We start from the raw sequence: 17,848 nt of genomic DNA, 5'->3' as shown, positions 1-17,848 counted from the left end.
TGCAATGAGCCAAGACGGTGCTATTACACTCCAGACTGGGTGACAAAGCGAGAGCCTGTCTCAGAAAAGAAAGATACCTACAGATTTTTTAAATTTAATTTTAATTTTTAAATTTTGTGGGTACATAGTAGATATATATATATTTATATATACTTACTTTATATATTATACATTTTTATATATTTGTATTTATATATACTTATATGTATATTTATATGTATATAAATATAAGCATATATTTATGAATATATATAAGTATATATAAAATACATGTAAGTATATATATTTATTGGGTATATGAGATATTTTGATACAGACATGCAGTGTGTAATAATTACATCAGGGTAAATGGGGTATCCATCACCTCAAGCATTATCCTTTTTGTTACAAACAATCCAATTATACTCTTTTAGCTATTTTAAAATGTACAAGTACATTATTTTTTACTATCGTCACCTGTTGTGCTAGCAAATACTAGGCCTTACTCAGTCTTTGTTTTTTATACCCATTAACCATCCCCAGTTCCCTCCCCTCTATCCCCAACTACCCTTCCTAGCCTCTAGTAACCACCCTTCTATTTGCTATCTCCGTAAGTTCAATTGTTTGAATTTTTAGATTCCACATATAAGTGAGAACATGTGATATTTGTCTTTCTGTGCCTGGCTTATTTCACCTAACATAATGACCTTAAGTTCCATCCATGTTGTTGCAAATGACAGGATCTCATTCTTTTTTATGGCTGAATAGTACTCCATTGTGTATATGTACCACATTTTCTTTATCCATTCATGTGTTGACAGACACCTGGGTTGCTTCCAAATCTTGGCTATAGCAGGTAGTGCTTCGATAAACACGAGAGTGCAGATATTGCTTCATTATATATTTCCTTTCTTTTAGATAACATACTTAGGAGCGTGATTGCTAGATTGTATAATAGCTCTATTTTTAGTTTTCTGAGGAAACTCCAAACTGTTCTCCATAGTAGTTGTACTAATTTACATTCCTACCAACAGTGTACAAGGGTTCCCTTTTCTTCACATCCTCAAAAGCATTTGTTATTGCCTGTCTTTTGGATAAAATCCACTTTAACTGGGGTGAGATAATATCTCATTGTAGTTTTGATCTGCATTTATCTGATGATCAATTATGTTGAGCACCTCTTCATAAACCTGTTTGCCATTTATATGTCTTTCCTTTATAAATATCTATCCAGATCTTTTGCCCATTTTAAATCAGATTATTAGACTTTTTCCTATAGAGTTATTTGAGCTTCTTATATATTCTCATTATTAGTCCTTTGTCAGACAGATAGTTTGCAAAGAGACAACCCACAGAATGGGGTTCATTCAATGGGAATGTCTCTTTGTTGATTGTTTCCTTTGTTGTGGAGAAGCTTTTTAACTTGATGTGATCCCATTTGTTCATTTTTGCTTTGGTTGCCTGTGCTTGTGGGATATTACTCAAGAAATCTTTGCCCACTTCAATGTTCTGGAGAGTTTCCCCAATATTTTCTTTTAATAGTTTCATAGTTTGAGGTCTTAGTGATTTGATTTTTTATGTCGTGAGAGATAGGGGTCTAGTTTCATTCTTCTGCAAACGGATATACAGTTTTCCCAGCACCATTTATTGAACAAAGTGTCCTTTCCCCGATGTACGTTCTTTGCACCTTTGTCAAAAATGAGTTTACTGTAGATGTATGGATTTATTTCTGTGTTCCCTATTCTGTTCCACTGGTCTATGTATCTGTTTCATTCCAGTATCATCCCACTTTGGTTACTATAGCTCTGTAGTATAATTTGAAGTCAGGTAATGTGATTCCTCCAAGTTTTGTTCTTTTTGCTTAGGATAGCATTGGCTATTCTGGGTCTTTTGTGGCTCCATATTCATTTTAGAATTGTTTTTTTCTATTTCTGTGAAGAATGGCATTGGTATTTTGATAGGGATTGCATTGCATCTGTAAATTGCTTTGGGTAGTATGGACATTTTAACAATACTGATTCTTCCAATCCATGAACATGGAATATCTTTCCATTTTTTGGTGTTTTCTCCCATTTCTTGCATCAATGTTATATAGTTTTCATTGCAACAGTATTTCACTTCTTTGGTTAATTCCTTTTGTTCTTTGGTTGGTTTCAAAGGGCACAAATAAAATTTAATTTTATTTGTAGCTATTGTAAATGGGATTACTTTCTTGATTTCTTTTTCAGATTGTTCACTGTTGACATATAGAAATGCTATCCATTTTTGTATGTCGATTTTGTATCCTGCAACTTTACTTTGTTTATCTTTTCAAAAAGTCCACCTTTTGTTTTATTGATCTTTTGTATTGTTTTCTTCATTTCAATTTCAATTTCAATTACTTCAGCTCTGATCTTTAGTTCTTTTTTGATGTAAGTCCTTATAGCTATAAACTTCCCTCTTAGTGTTGCTTTTACTGTATCCCATAGGTTTTGGTATGTCATGTTTACATTACCATTTGTTTCATCAAATTTTCAATTTTCTTCATTGATCCATTGGTCATTCAGGAGCATACAAGTTAATTTCCATGTGTTTGTATAGTTTCCAAAATTCCTCATTATTGATTTCTAGTTTTATTCCATTGTGGTCAGAGAATATGCTTAATTTTATTTTTTTAAATGTTTTAAGACTTGTTTTGTGACCTAACATATGGTCTATTCTTGAGAATGATCCATGTGCTGAGGAGGAGAATATGTATTTTTTAGCCATTGGATGAAATGGTCTATAAATATTCATTGGGTCCATTTGGTCTATAGTGCAGGTTAAATCTGATGTTCTTTGTTGATTTTCTGTCTAGAAAATCTGTCCAATGCTGCAAGTATGGTGTTGAAGTCTCCAGCTATTATTGTATTGGGGTCTATCTCTCTCTTTAGCTCTACTAATATTTGCTTTATATATCTGAGTGCTCCAGTGTTGGGTGCATGTATAATTACAATTGTTATATCCTCTTGCTGAATTGACCCCTTTATTGTTATACAGAGAGCTTCCTTGTCTCTTACAGTTTTTGTCTTGAAATCTATTTTGTCTGATATAAATGTAGCTACTCTTGCCCTTTGTTGGTTTCCATTTGCATAAGTTATCTTTTTCCATCCCTTTAGTTTCAGTCTATATCAAGCTTGTCCAACCCACAGCCCAAGGGCCACATGTGGCCCAGAACAGCTTTGAATATGGCCTAACACAAATTCATAAACTTTCTTAAAACATTATGAGGTTTTTTTGTAATTTTTTTTAGCTCATCAACTATCATTAGCATTAGCGTATTTTATGTGTGGCCCAAGACAATTCTTCTTCTTCCAATGGTGGCCCAGGGAAGCCAAAAGATTGGACACTCCTGGTCTACGTATATCTTTACAGGTGAAGTGTGTTCCCTGTAAGCAACAGATGATTTTTTTTCTTTTTTTTAACCACTTAGCCACTCTGTGTCTTTTGTTGGAGAGTTTAGTCCATTTACATTCAATGTTATTATTGATAAGTGAGGACTTGCTCCTGCCATTTTGTTATTTGTTTCTGATTGTTTGTAGTTTTATCTTCCTTCTTTCCTTCCTTCCTGTCTTCCTTTTAGTGAAGGTGATTTTCTCTGGTGGTATGATTTAATTTCTTGCATTTTATTTTTTATGTATCCACTGTATGTTCTTTGATTTGAGGTTACCATGAGGCTTTCAAATACTATCTTATAACCCATTATTTTAAACTGATGACAACTTAACACTGATTGCATAAACAAACAAGCAAAAAGAACACTAACAAAAACTCTACACTTTAACTTCATCTCCCCACTTTTAAACTTTTTTGTTGTTTTTCTTTATGTCTTATTGTATTGTCTATGTCTTGTTGTAGTTATTATTTTTGATTGGTTCATCTTTTAGTCTTTCTGCTTAGGATAAGAGCAGTTCACATACAATTACAGTGTTATGATATTCTGTTTTCTTTTTTTTTTTTTTTTGAGACAGAGTCTCGCTCTGTTGCCCAGGCTGGAGTGCAGTGGTGCGATCTCGGCTCACTGCAAGCTCCGCCTCCCGGGTTCATGCCATTCTCCTGCCTCAGCCTCCCAAGTAGCTGGGACTACAGGTGCCCGCCACCACGCCTGGCTCATTTTTTTGTATTTTTAGTAGAGACGGGGTTTCACCATGTTAGCCAGGATGGTCTTGATCTCCTGACCTCGTGATCTGCCCACCTTGGCCTCCCAAAGTGCTGGGATTACAGGCATGAGCCACCGCGCCCGGCCTGATATTCTGTGTTTTTCTGTGTGCTTACTACTACCAGTGAGTTTTGTACCTTCAGATGATTTCTTATTGCTCATTAACATCCTTTTCTTTCTGATTGATGTACTTCCTTTAGCATTTCTTGTAGGATAAGTCTGGTGTTGATAAAATCCCTCAGTTTTTGCTTGTCTGGCAAACTCTTTATTTCTCCTTCATGCTTTTAGGATATTTTCACCAGATATACTATTCTAGGGTAAAAGTTCTTTTTTTTCTTCAGCACTTTAGATATGTCATGCCATTCTCTCCTGGCCTGTAAAGTTTCCACCGAAAAGTCTGCTGCCAGTTGTATTGTGGCTCCATTGTATATTATTTATTTTTCTCTTGCTGCTTTTTGGATCCTTTCTTTATCACTGACCTTCAGGAGTTTGACTATTAAATGCCTTGAAGTAGTCTCCTTTGGGTCAAATCTGCTTGGTGTTCTATAACCTTCTTGTACTTGGATATTGATATATTTCTCTAGGTTCGGGAAGTTCTCTCTTATTATCCCTTTGAATAAACTTTCTACCCCATCTCTTTCTCTACCTTCTCTTTATGACCAGTAATTCTTAGATTTGCCTTTTTGAAGCTATTTTCTAAATCTTGTAGGCATGATTCATTCTTTTTTATTCCTTTTTCCTTCATCTCTTCTGACTGTGTACTTTTGAATAGCCTATCTTCAAGCTCACTAATTCTTTCTTTTGCTTGATCAATTCTGCTATTAAGAGATTCTGACACATTCTTCAGTATGCCAATTGCATTTTCAACTCCAGAATTTCTGCTTTTTAATTATTTCAATCTCTCTGTTAAATTTATCTGATAGAATTCTGAATTCCTTCTCCATGTTATCTTGAATTTCTTTGAGTTTCTTCCAAACAGCTATTTTGAATTCTCTGCCTGAAAGGTCACTTATCTCTGTTTTTCCAGGATTGGTCCCTGGTGCCTTAGTTTGTTTGGTGAGGTCATGTTTTCCTGGATGGTCCTGATGCTTGTTAATGTTCATCAGTGTCTGGGAATTGAAGAGTTAGGTATTTCTTGTAGCCTTTACCACCTGGGCTTTTTTGTACCTGTTCTTTTCAAGTATTCAAAGGCTTTTCAAGTATTCAAAAGGATTTGGGTGTTTTGTTCTAGACCCTATCTGCATTAGGGAACACCCCAAGCCAGTAATGCTGTGGTTTTTGCAGACTCATAAATATACCACCTTGGTGGTCTTAGATATGATCAGGAAGAATTCTTTGGATTACTAAGTGGAGACTCTTGTTTTCTTCCCTTACTTTCTCCCAAATAAATGGAGTCTCCCTCCCTGTGCTGAGCTGCCTGGGGCTTGGGTTGGGTGACATAAGCACTCCTGTGGCCATTACCACTGGGACTGGGCTGCATCAGACCTGAAGCTAGCACAGCACTGAGTCTTGCCCAAGGCCCACTGTAACCACTACCTGGCTACCATCTATGTTCACTTAAGGCCCTAGGGCTCTACAATTAGCAGGTGATGAAGCCAGCCAGACTTGTGTCCTCCCCTTCAGGGTGGTGAGTTCCCCCAGGCCCCAGGCAGGTCCAGAGATGCCATCCGGGAGTTAGGGACTGGAGTCAAAGATCTTAGAAGTCTACCTGGTGCTCTACACTACTGTAGCTAAGCTGGTACTCAAACCGTGAGACAAAGTCCTTCCCATTCTTCTCTTCCCTTTCCACAGGCAGAGGGGTCTCACCCTGTAGCCACCACCACCACATGCCAGCAAAGACTACTGCCAGGCTACTGCCAATGTTCACTTAAGGCCCAAGGGCTCTTCAGTCAGCTTATGGTGAATGCTTTCAGGCCTGGGACTCACCCTTCAGGCAGTTGGCTTCCCTCTGGCCCAGAGCAGGTCCAGAAATGCTGTCCAAGAGCCAAGGCCTGGAATCAGAGACCCCAAGAGCCTGCTTGGTGTTCTACCCCACTGTGGCCAAGGTGGTATCTAAACTATAAGACAAAAATCCCCTTTACTTCTCCCTCTTCTTTTATCAAGGAGAAGGAGTCTCTCACCATGGCCACCACTGCTGGGAAGGTGCTGGGTCTCACCAGAAGCCAGCAAGTCTCAGAGTTTCACCCAACACCCACAGTGTGTACTACATGGTTACTGCTGCTGGTTATTCAGGGACCAAGGGCTCTTTAGTCAGCAGATGATGGATCCTGCCACGACTGGGTCCTTCCCTTCAAGACAGCAGGTTCCCTTCTGGCCCAGGGTGCGTCTAGAAATGTCATCCAGGAGCTAGGGCCTGGAACGGGGATCTCACAACTCTGACCAATGCTCTATCCTGCTGTGGCTGAGCTGGTCCTCTTTACTCTTCCCTCCTCAAGCAGGAGAAAGAGGTCTCTCTTGGAGCCAGGGTATATGCTGCCTGGCAGTGGGGTGGGGTGGTACAAACAGTCCCTTAGCTGCCCTTCCTGATGTCTAAGTATGTCATGCTCCCCAAGCCCAGCTCAGCACTAGGATTTGTAGTCCTTGTGGCCTAGACTGCCTTTCAAGTTTATATTAGGCTCCAGAGAACTTCAGCCCATGGTGGTGAGGCTTCCCGGAACTCACGTTCCTATTGCTGGGATGGGTGATACCCTACTAGCTAGGGTTAGTCTGAATGCTCCCTTCGTAGGCAGACGTCAGCTGAGCCCAGCCTGGTTTTGCTTTCTGCTGTGAGAGGGCAGCACTGAATTCAATGTAAAGTCTCACAATTGCTGTGCTGTCTCCAAAGCACATGGATTTCTCTGCAGCGGCAATGGGGAAGGGGTGGCATCAGCAACTCAAGACTGTCTTTCCTATCCTCTTCAGTTTCTCTTTCCATGATATGAAGTAAAACCAGGTATTTTGAGTGCTCACCTGATTTTTGGTTCTAGTGAAGGTGGTTTTTTGTGTAGATAGTTGTTGAATTCCTTGTTCCTGCAGGGAGGACAATTGGTGGGACCTTCTAGTCTTCCATCTTGCACCAACTTCTATGGTACTTTTTATTGAAAGTAAGCAAAATATCAAAGATGACTGAATTTAATGGATGTCATGGAAAGGAACGGCTCATGGACAGGAATATATGAGTAAAAGGAAATATATGGTTCATCAATAATTATATATTTCATAACTTTTGGACAATAAGGTCAAAAACAAAATAACCTTTATTGGGACACTGTAAGTTTTAGAGGTTTTTTTTTTTTAGTCATTGATTTCAATTTGGAAAAAGTTTGCTCTGCTAAGGCAGTAGCAACAGGGATTGTCAATAAAAATCTCAAAGTAACATTAGATTTTAAAAGTAGCATAATTTTATATATTATGGTCAAATATAAGAACACATAATTACACAATACAAACTATATTTATATGTTAAAATAGATTTATAAAATGGTAAATACATATAATACATTCTATTTTTATTTCATCACATAAATCACTACCACTCATATAATAATTTTCATCATTCCTTAACACAGTAGCTAAGTCCATAAAGAATCAATACCATGTATATGTAGGTCTACAACTAGACCTACCTACACTCAATATTAGAGTAGTATGAGTTGTTTAATATTGTTTCATATTAATGAGCTGCCACATGCAACTATTGCAAATAGTAAGCCATTCCTGAATTCCTCCAAAACTACAAATCGGAACACAAAAAGAAGCAAGAAAATGGACAGTGCTTTTCTGGAAAATGATACCCCATTAGGCATTCATGTTATGTGAGAGAAAAGACTTCACAGGATTAATTGATGTGTGCTTTTCTTACCCAAGAGCTTCTGCCACTCACTTGCTTTCCTTACTCGAGAGCAGTGGCTGTTTCTGGTGTGAACAGCAGCACAACCCACAGAACTTTAGACACAGTCATGTGGTGGAAATGATGGAAATGGTCTCTACCCATGCTTGAGTGGGTGGTGGTTACAGAGGTGTATACACTTGTGCAAGCTCCTCAAACTAGGCACTTACATGTGAGCATTTTACTGTATGTAAAATACATGATTTTTTGTTTTGAGGATGTAGGGCAAGATATGTGGGAATGTGTTTCCCTGGGGCCTGAAGGTTGGAAGAAGGAGTGTTAGGTATATGGAACACACAGTACCCATACTTAGCACAACTTCTCAATGTCATCTCTCGCTTGGACTATAACAATCTTTTTTTTGAGACAAGGTCTTGTTATGTTGCCCCAGGCTATAGTTCTGTGGTGTGAACACAGTTCACTGCAGCCTCAACCTCTTGAACTCAAGAGATCCGCTTGCCTCAGCTTCCCAAGTAGTTGGGACCACAGGCATGCACCATCACACCTGGCTGTTTTTTTACCTTTATTTTTTGTAGAGATGGGGTTCCACTATGTTGCCCAGGCTGGTCTCGAAGGCCGGGGCTCAGGCGATCCTCTCGCCTCCACCTCCCAAAGTGCTGGGATTATACATACATGAGCCACCATGCCCAGCCAACAATGTCTTCTTAATAGGCCTCTCTGCCTTCACTCTTGCCTTCCTCCAGCCTGTTCTCCACATAACAACCAGCTTGATCTTAAAACAAAAATGGCATTGTGTCACTATCTTATTTAAAACCATTCAATTGCATTCCCTTTGCTCTTTAAGATGCAGACCAACAACCTGGAAGTGATTTTTAGGGTCTTCCATGACCTGGCCTCTGTGCATCTCTCTGGCCTCATTTCACAGCACCATCACTGAGCCTTCTGTTTTCCTAAAGCTGCCACCCTAAACCTTAACACGGGCTCTTCTCTCTGGCCGAATGGTTTTCTCCTGGATGGCACTGGTTTGTCCTTCAGCCTCCTCAGACCACGCTCCTGTTTTAGGCTCTATCACCAGACTCTGTCTAGTAATTTATTTTATTGTCACCAGGTTTGTTGGCTCCCCTACCACCACAAACAGGCAAGGACTGTTATAATCATTGCACTTCTAGCTCCTACTTCAATTCCTGCCACAATGAAAGGAGCTAGAAGTACAATGAATATAATAGTCCTTGTGTAAATATTGTTGGATAAATGAATTTGTTTATTTCTGGTGTTTATTTGAGATAGGGTCTTGCTCTGTCACTCAGGCTGGAATGCAGTGATGTAGTGATAGCTCACCGCAGCCTCGAATTCCTGGGCTTAAGTGATCTTCTCACCTCAGCCTCCCAAGTAGCTGGAACTACAGGCATACACCACCACACCTGGCTAATTAAAAAAAAAATTTTTGTAGAGACAGGGTCTCACTATGCTGCCCAGGCTGGTCTCGAAATCCTAGCTTCAAGCAATCCTCCCACCTTAGCCTCTCAAAGCACTGGGATTAAAGGAATGAGCCACCAAGCCCTGCCAAATGGATGTTTTTAAACTGGAGGGTAGCAAAGACAGACCCGGGTTTTTGAAAGGTCTCTGGCTGTAGTGAGGAAGGTGAAGGAAGTGGATGAAACAGGTTGGAGGGAAGTAGCTGCCATTTCTGCATGGGCTTAGGACCTCACTGGACCAACTTCCCCTGTTGAGATCTAATGGTAAAAAATAAGACAGGTTTATTAGAAGTGACTTAAAGGCTGAGACAGGAAGGCAGAGGCCAAGAAGGTGATCTTTTAGATGCCCTAACTCGCTTCAGGCAGACCTGTTCTGCTTTATATAATGGTTAAGATTTCATGGAGAAAGGCTTCATTACTGAAAATGAATTCCAGACCCCCTTTTTGTAGTGGAACGAACGTCAGACTGGGATCAAGAGCCCTGAAGTCCAGGTCTGCCTCCTTCACTGTATGCCCATTCCAGAGCTTCAGGGTAGGCAGGGACCTAGATGATATCTGTGGCCAGGCCAGCTCTGACAGGCAGAGTATACACAAGTGTGGTTGAGCCCTCAGGGACCTGCTCCAGCCTGAGTCCTTTCTTAGTCTGGCCTGAATTTCCTTAGAGGCTGAGGAAGGGGTCAATGAAACTGGCAATCATGTAACTGAGAGGTCCCAGGTCTGTATCTTAGCACATACCTAGGGATATGCCATACGTCCTCCCACCCTCACCCCGCCCCTCACACCCCCAGCTAAAAGGGAGAGACCTGAAAGGATCTGGCAAGTGGGCTATGCTTGGCTGTAAGCCTGGCACTAAAGGCTCAGGGTCAACACTCAGAACCAGGGTCCAAAGCATATGGCTCAATCTAGGGGCATGGCAGCCAACAAAAGCACCAGGATTCAGACCATGGACAGAGCTATGGACTCCCCAAGGCAAGTTTGCAGCCAGCAGCTGGAAGGACAGGCTGTTCTGTCTCCAGCTATATGGGCTGGGGTCAGGGAGGACCCCGGCCTACCAGGGACCTGGAGACAGATTTTTTAAAACCCAGATCGAATCTCTGTCCCATAGACTAAAAAGTGTTCTCTGACCCTGCCTGGGCAGAGTTAGTGGCTCTGTCTTCCATGTAGCTTATGTGATGCTGGACTGCCATTGCCTGTGAATAAGTCCATCTCTGTCTGTGCCAATTCAGTTTTGTATCCCTGGTCCCAATGTGGGATGGTGGGGAGGTGGGTTAGGACAGTAACTATTCATTGAATGGATGGATGGACAAGTGAGTGGATGGATGGACCAACAAACTAACTCATCATGTTGGGGAAAGGTTTGAGAGGCCCAACAGGCAGATGGGTATTTGGGGAAACTCCATGCCCTTCTGATACCCTGCTTCCTAGTTTACTGCATTTGCTTATTCATTTATTTGGCAAACATTTACTGCACACCTACTATGGGCTGACCATGGGATGCTTATTATGGGGTATTTAAAGATGAACAAGACAGGGAACTAGTTAAGGACTCTGTAGACTTATTACCCAGATTTGAATCTTGTCCCTGCCACTCACTACCAGCCTAATGGTAAGAAAGTTACTCACTGTGTACCTCAGTTTTCTCATGTCTGAAATGAGGATAATCAAAGCACCTACTTTCTGGTGCATCAAGATATTAAATGCACTGACGATTTTAAGCCCTTTAGAGCACCTGACACATGGTAAATTCTACCTAAGTGTTAGCTTTTACTCTGTGTTCTCAGGTCACAGGCCTGAGGGGGTAAGGAAAGGTAATGAACTCAACTGAGAATAACCAAGGTAGAAGAGTGTCAGCAGAGGCAAAATTTGTTGAGGGAAGGGGTAGGGGAGGCATTGTGGAGGAGGCAGTCTTTGAGCTGAGACGTATGGGTTGAGTTCAGATTGGATTTTGCATGCTATGAGGTACACTTCTTAGTGTGACAGTCAAAATCACAGGACAGCCAAATATCAGTCCTCATATCCTGAAAATTTGAGGTCACTAGGGACCTGGAGGCCACCTTGACCCACTGTTTCCTTTTAGGTTTAAGACCCCTGGTAAAACATCTCAGTTCAAGGATACACAGCAAGTTATTTAACAAATTGTTCATTGATTCTGTAAGAATTTACTAAGAACTTAGTAAGTGCCAGGCACTAGGCTAGGTGAGGATCCAAAGATGAAACTATGCATTACCTACTCCAAAGGAGCTCACATTCTCAAATAGTGATAGAGGCCCAACATAAACCTAGATTTCCGGCCTCCCTGCTAATGGCTCCTACTTCATGTCAGGACAGTTCTCGGGCTGGAGCATCTTCTATAGGAAACGGGTCATTTGAGTTACTTTCCCCACTTTGGACATATTTATTTATAAACTGTAGATGTCCTGAGGCAGGACCTTGTGTAATCCAACCTCTTTTTCCTTCAGAGCCCAGCGTTATCTAGACACTGTTTCTTTCTTTTTTTTTTTTTTTTTTTTTTTTTTTTGAGACAGTCTTGCTCTGTGGCCCAGGCTGGAGTGCAGTGGCGTGATCTCGGCTCACTGCAAGCTCCGCCTCCCGGGTTCACGCCATTTTCCTGCCTCAGCCTTCCGAGTAGCTGGGACTACAGGCGCCCGCCACCAGGCTGGCTAATTTTTTGTATTTTTAGTAGAGACAGGGTTTCACCGTGTTAGCCAGGATGGTCTCGATCGCCTGAACTCGTGATCCGCCCGCCTCAGCCTCCCAAAGTGCTGGGATTACAGGCATGAGCCACTGCGCCTGGCCGACACTGTCTCTTTTTAAACAACAGCACTACCACCGATGACTCACAATGGCTTTCATAATCTGCTCTGAAACCTATCATTGTGCATGTTTGTTCATGTTATTTTGTCTTCCTTACCAATTTCTTGGCCCTGAGTCTCATTCTAGTTGTTATTCCCTTCTCCCCTCCTCTCCCTGCTTCCTGTCCCACCCTCAGCCCCGCGGACTATAACCCCAGCTACATAAGGATCAGTTAATATTTGTTTGAGTGTCCACACTCCCTTAGCCCCATAAATTGCATATTGAATCTAGCCTACCCGCTTCATAAGGGCTGCCTTCCTATCCAGAAGAGGGACCAAGCAGAGAGCAATCACAGCCGCCCTGCATTCCTTCTCTGGTTAGTGGCCTCATGATCCACAGAGATTTTGTATCCATTAGGCACAGCACTTGGAGCTGACAGACTTTTCAAGGGCCTAAAAAAAAAAAATGTTTAAGAACAACCCTCCCACTTTTTTTTTTTTAACAGAACTAAAATACAGAAAACCATAAAGTCAAAAGCAATAAACTTTCAATTAAATGTCTACCAACATAAATTTATACCGATTTCATTACTTGTTTATGCAATTTAATTATGATAGTGACTACTATATATCCCCTTCTTCTTTTATGAGTAGAACTAGGTTTTAGGTAGGTGCAAGGGTCACTTAGTAAAAGACTATACTTCCAGTCTCTTTTGAAGCTAGATGTGGTCATGTGACTTAAGTTCTGAACATGGGAAGTGAGTATAAGTGATACCTGCCACTTCTGGTTGTGCAGTAGGGGATGAGCTCTTCATCTTTCTCCCTACACACTTGTGAGAGCTACTACTATGGACAACTCCAGGGGGCACATTAGCACTGCAGTCTGTGCAAATGATGCTGTTTGTCATTGTGAATGTGGCTGCTTTGTCCCTGTGATGCAGACCTTAAGGCAAGAGCTGGAGTGGATGCTGAGGTGGAAGCCTGTGTACCAGCCCTGTACTCTCACTGTACTAAGAAGTCTCTTTGTTATAGCAGCAGCTTAGGCTGTACTGAAGTAATACACTGGTATTTATAAACATTTTATTACATTTGAAAATAATTTGTAAGTTCATGTTTCTCACTTTGGAAACATTCCACCCACGCACTGCAATTGCCATGAAATCAAATCCTGTAATGACTAGAGTGCATGTAGCCAAATGATTTCTAAAGAAAAAATTTTTTAAATCCTTTCAATATTTTTTTCAGCAAAAAAATAATACTTGATGTGGGATACAGACAGACTTTAATATGGGATAGGATCTACAAATATAAATGTATCTAGCATCAATGAAATTCTCAAAAGGGCCTTGATCATTCTCAGTTCCCACAAGGTAGAAATTTCAGAATCACCTGTGATCTCTTCCTATCAATTTATTCATTCAATAAATAGCATGTGGCAATAACTTTCAGACAATATATATATAGTAGAGAATAGCAAGACTGTGTTCAGACATACCTAGGTTCCAGTCCTAATTCTGTTAGTTACTGTGTAACTTTGAGCAATCAATATAGGTCTCTACTTACCTCTAAAATGAGGACAATAATAATGCCTACCTACTGGCCAGGCATCATGGCTCACATTTGTAATTCCAACATTTAGGGAGGCTGCAGTGGGAGAACTGGTTGAGGTCAGGAGTTTGAGGCCAGCCTGGCCAATATAGCGAGACCCTGTCTCTATTTTTTTTTTTTTTTTGAGATGGAGTGTCGCTCTGTCACCCAGGATGGAGTGCAGTGGCCCAATTTTGGTTCACTGCAACCTCCACCTCCCAGGTTCAAGTGCTTCTCTTGCCTCAGCCTCCCAAGTAGCTGGGATTACAGGTGTGCGTCACCACACCCAGCTAATTTTTTATATTTTTGGTAGAGATGGGGTTTTACCATGTTGGCCAGGCTGGTCTCAAACTCCTGACCTCAAGTGATCCCCACCCACCTTGGCCTCCCAAAGTGCTGGGATTACAGGTGTGAGCCACTGCGCCTGGCCCCCTGTCTCTATTAAATAAAATAATAATAATAGTGCCTACCTATTGTGTAATAAATAACTTGACTGGCCTTTGTCCCTGGTTTCTGGTAAAGAGACTTTAAACCCTTAGAACTTCCTAAGTAGCAGGAGTGTCTTTGTTATTTATGAGCTCCTTAGATTACACCTGAGTTTATGCTAACTGATGAGATGACACAGAGTGAGGATGGTCACCAGAAAGACCAACAATGTAATTAGAGGGTTGGGTCAATCTCCTAGGAGAGGAGGAGGACTGAAGATTAAGTCCAGTCATGTGACCAATGATCCAATCAATCATGCCTATGTAATGAGACCCCAATAAAAACTCTGAACACTAAAGCTCAGTAGAGCTTCCCAGGTGGAGAACACATCAATGTGCTAGGAGGGTAATGCCATGGGGAGAGGTCATGAATGCTCTCCATTCAGAACCCTCCCAGACTCCACCCATGTGGATCTTCATTTAGCTGGTCCTGATTTGTATCATTAGTGCTTTCCTGAGTTCTGTGAGTCATTCTAGAAAATTATTGTACCTTAGGGGGTCATGTGAAACTTTGAATTTACAGCCAGCTGGTCAAAAGCACAGGTGGCTTAGGGACCCCCCAAAATGCAGCTGGCATCTGAAGTGAAAATAGTTTTACTGGGGATTGTGCCATTAAACCTGTGGAGTCCAATGCCAACACTGGGTGGTTAGCATCAGAATTAAATTGTATTTCTGTACACCAGTTTGTGTGAGGATGCTACCTCAGAAGGTAGTAAAAGTTAAGAAAATAAACACAAAGCGCTTGTCAATAATAATAGCGATTATCTCATAAGGCTAGAAGGATTCAGTAAGATAAAATTCATGAAGTGCTTAGCTTAGTCATAGTACTTGAGACTGTTGTGAGCCACACACTATGAAACTCATAACTTGTCCATTTTAATTGCTAAGTAATATTCCATTTCATGAAAATACCACTGTATATCCATTATTTTATTGATACTTCAGCAGTTTCCAGTTTAGGGTATTAGTAATAAATTTGCAGTGAACATTGTCATACAAACGTTTTTGTGGTATAAGTGTTTTCATTTACTGTGAGTAAATTCCTAGGATTAAAACTAAATTATAGGGTCAGTGTATATTTAGTTTTATAAGAAATGCCAGATCATTTCTGAAAGTGTTTGTGCCATTTTACACTACCATCAAAACAATGTAAACATTTTACACTACCATCAAAACTGTAAAACAATGGTAAGTATCTGTGTATCTAAACATATCAAAACATAGAAAAGGGAGAGTAAAAATGTGGTATATAGGGCACTTAACATGGCTGGAAGTTGTCCTGGATGAGTCTGTGTGTGAACAGTGAGTGAATGTGAAGGCCTAAAACATTGTTGCACACTACTGTAGGTGTGAACATTGCACACTTAGGTTACACTACCTTTAAAATATTTCTTTCTTCAAAAACAAGTTAACCTTAACTTACTGTAACATTTTTATTTTATAAACATTTAAATATTTAAACTTTTTGACTCTTTTATAATAATGGCCTAAAGCACACACTGTATACTTGTATAAAAATATTTTCTTTCTTTATATCCTTATTCTATAAGCTTTTTTCTATTTTTAAATTTTTTATTTTTTAAAATTTTTAAAATTTTTTAGTTAAAACTAAGACATACACATAGTAGCTTAGGCCTACACAGCATCAGAATCATCAGGTTGTCACTAGGCAACAGAAATTTTTCAGTTCCATTATAATCTTATGGGGCCACCATCATATATGTGGTCTGTTGTTGACCAAAACATCATTATGTGGTATGTGAGTATATAACAACAAAGGCAGGTTGAAAGTAAGAGGGTAAAAAGGGATACATCATGCAAAACTAACCAAGGGAAAGCAGAGTGACTACAATATTATCAGATTAAGTAAGCTTGAGGGGAAAGAAAATTATTAGAGATGGAGAAGGACACTATATAATAATAAAAGGGTCAATTCACCAGGAAGACATAGCAATCATAAATGTGTATGTATCAAACAACAGAGACGCATATGTGAAGCAAAAACTTATAGATCCAAAGGTGAAATACATAAATCCACAACAGTTGGAGACTTCAACACCTCTCAACAACCAGTAGAACAATGAGACAGAAAATCAGCAAGGATATAGAGCAACTCACCAACATCATTAATCACTGATTCTAATTAACATTTATAGAACACTGCATCCAACAACAGCAGAATACACGTTCTTTTAAAGTGCCCATAGCTTGAGGCCAGGTGTTTAAGACCAGCCTGGGCAACATAGTGAGAACCTGTCTCTTAAATAAATAAATAAATGGGGGGTGGGGGAAGCTCAACATCACTAATCATCAGAGAAATGTAAATCAAGATCACAATGAGACACCATCTCATGCCAGTCAGAATGGTGATTATTAAAAGGTCAAAAAATAACAGATGCTAGCAAGGTTGCAGAGAAAAAGGAAGGCTTTTATACTGTTGGTGGGAATGTTAATTAGGTCAACCACTGTGGAAGACAGTATGGTGATTCTTCAAAGACCTAGAGGCAGAAATACCATTTGACCCAGCAATCCCATTACTGGGTATGTACCCAAAGGAATATGAATTATTGTATTATAAAGATACATGCACATGTATGTTCATTTGCACTATTCACAATAGCAAAGACGTGGAATCAATCCAAATGCCCATCAGTGATAGACTGGATAAAGAAAATGCGGTACATATACGTTATGGAATACTATGCAGCAATAAAAAGGAACCAGATCACGTCCTTTGCAGGGACATGGATGGAGCTGGAAGCCATTATCCTCAGCAAACTAACGCAGGAACAGAAAACCATACACCACATGTTCTCACTTACAAGAGGGAGCTGAATGATGAGAACACATGGACACATGGGGTGGGGGAACAACACACACCAGGGCCTATCGGGGGTGGAGTGGGGAGATGGAGAGCATCAGGAAGAACAGCTAATGGATGCTGGGCTTAATACCCAGGTTATGGAATGATCTGTGCAGCAAACCACCATGGCACAATTTTACCCATGTAACAAACCTGCACATCTTGCACACGTACCCCTGAACTTAAAAGTTGAAGATTTAAAAATTCATCTAATGAAACTAGTATTTCCCTTCTACTCAAATCAGGCAAAGAAGTACAAAAGAAAGAAAACTACAGGCAATATCCCTCATAAACTTAGATGCAAAAAATCCTTAACAAAATATTCGCAAATCAAATGCAACAAAGTAGTAAAAGATTTATACAGCTGGGATTTATTCCAGCTATGCAAAGCTAGTCAACATTCAAATATCAGTCAATGTAATGTACACATTAATGGGCTAAAGAAAAACCACGATTCTATCAATCAGTACAGAAAAAGTTTTCTCAAATTTCAACACCATTCATGATAAAAACTCTGAGAAAAATGTTAGTAAAGGGAGAACTTCCTCAGCTTGATAAAAAGCATCTACCAAAAACCTATAGCTAACATTATATTTAATGGTGAAAGACTGAATGTTTTCCCTCCAAGACTGGAAACAAGGCAAGGATGTCTGCTATTACT

General features: G+C 40.2%; 1 protein-coding gene across 2 annotated transcripts in view; it reads right to left on the bottom strand.

Moving 5' to 3' along the window:
• LIPT2-AS1 (LIPT2 antisense RNA 1) overlaps positions 1-17,848 on the bottom strand; it is a 65,443-nt gene that overhangs the window by 41,298 nt on the left and 6,297 nt on the right. The window contains exons 2-3 of one of the 2 annotated variants that reach the window (XR_010129164.1): positions 12,550-12,705; positions 8,546-8,757 (exon numbers count right to left, since the gene is read on the bottom strand). The gene's annotated coding sequence lies outside the window, so the exon portion shown is untranslated. Of the gene's footprint in view, positions 1-3,935; positions 8,758-12,549; positions 12,706-17,848 lie in introns of those variants that run through there. The other variant, XR_010129163.1, reaches the window with a different exon arrangement.

This window comes from Gorilla gorilla, chromosome 9 (assembly GCF_029281585.2).
Source record: "Gorilla gorilla gorilla isolate KB3781 chromosome 9, NHGRI_mGorGor1-v2.1_pri, whole genome shotgun sequence".
In the NCBI taxonomy this organism is placed as follows: Eukaryota; Metazoa; Chordata; class Mammalia; order Primates; family Hominidae; genus Gorilla; species Gorilla gorilla.
Note: the sequence above shows the minus strand (reverse complement) of the source record. Positions and strands in the feature narration are given on the sequence as shown.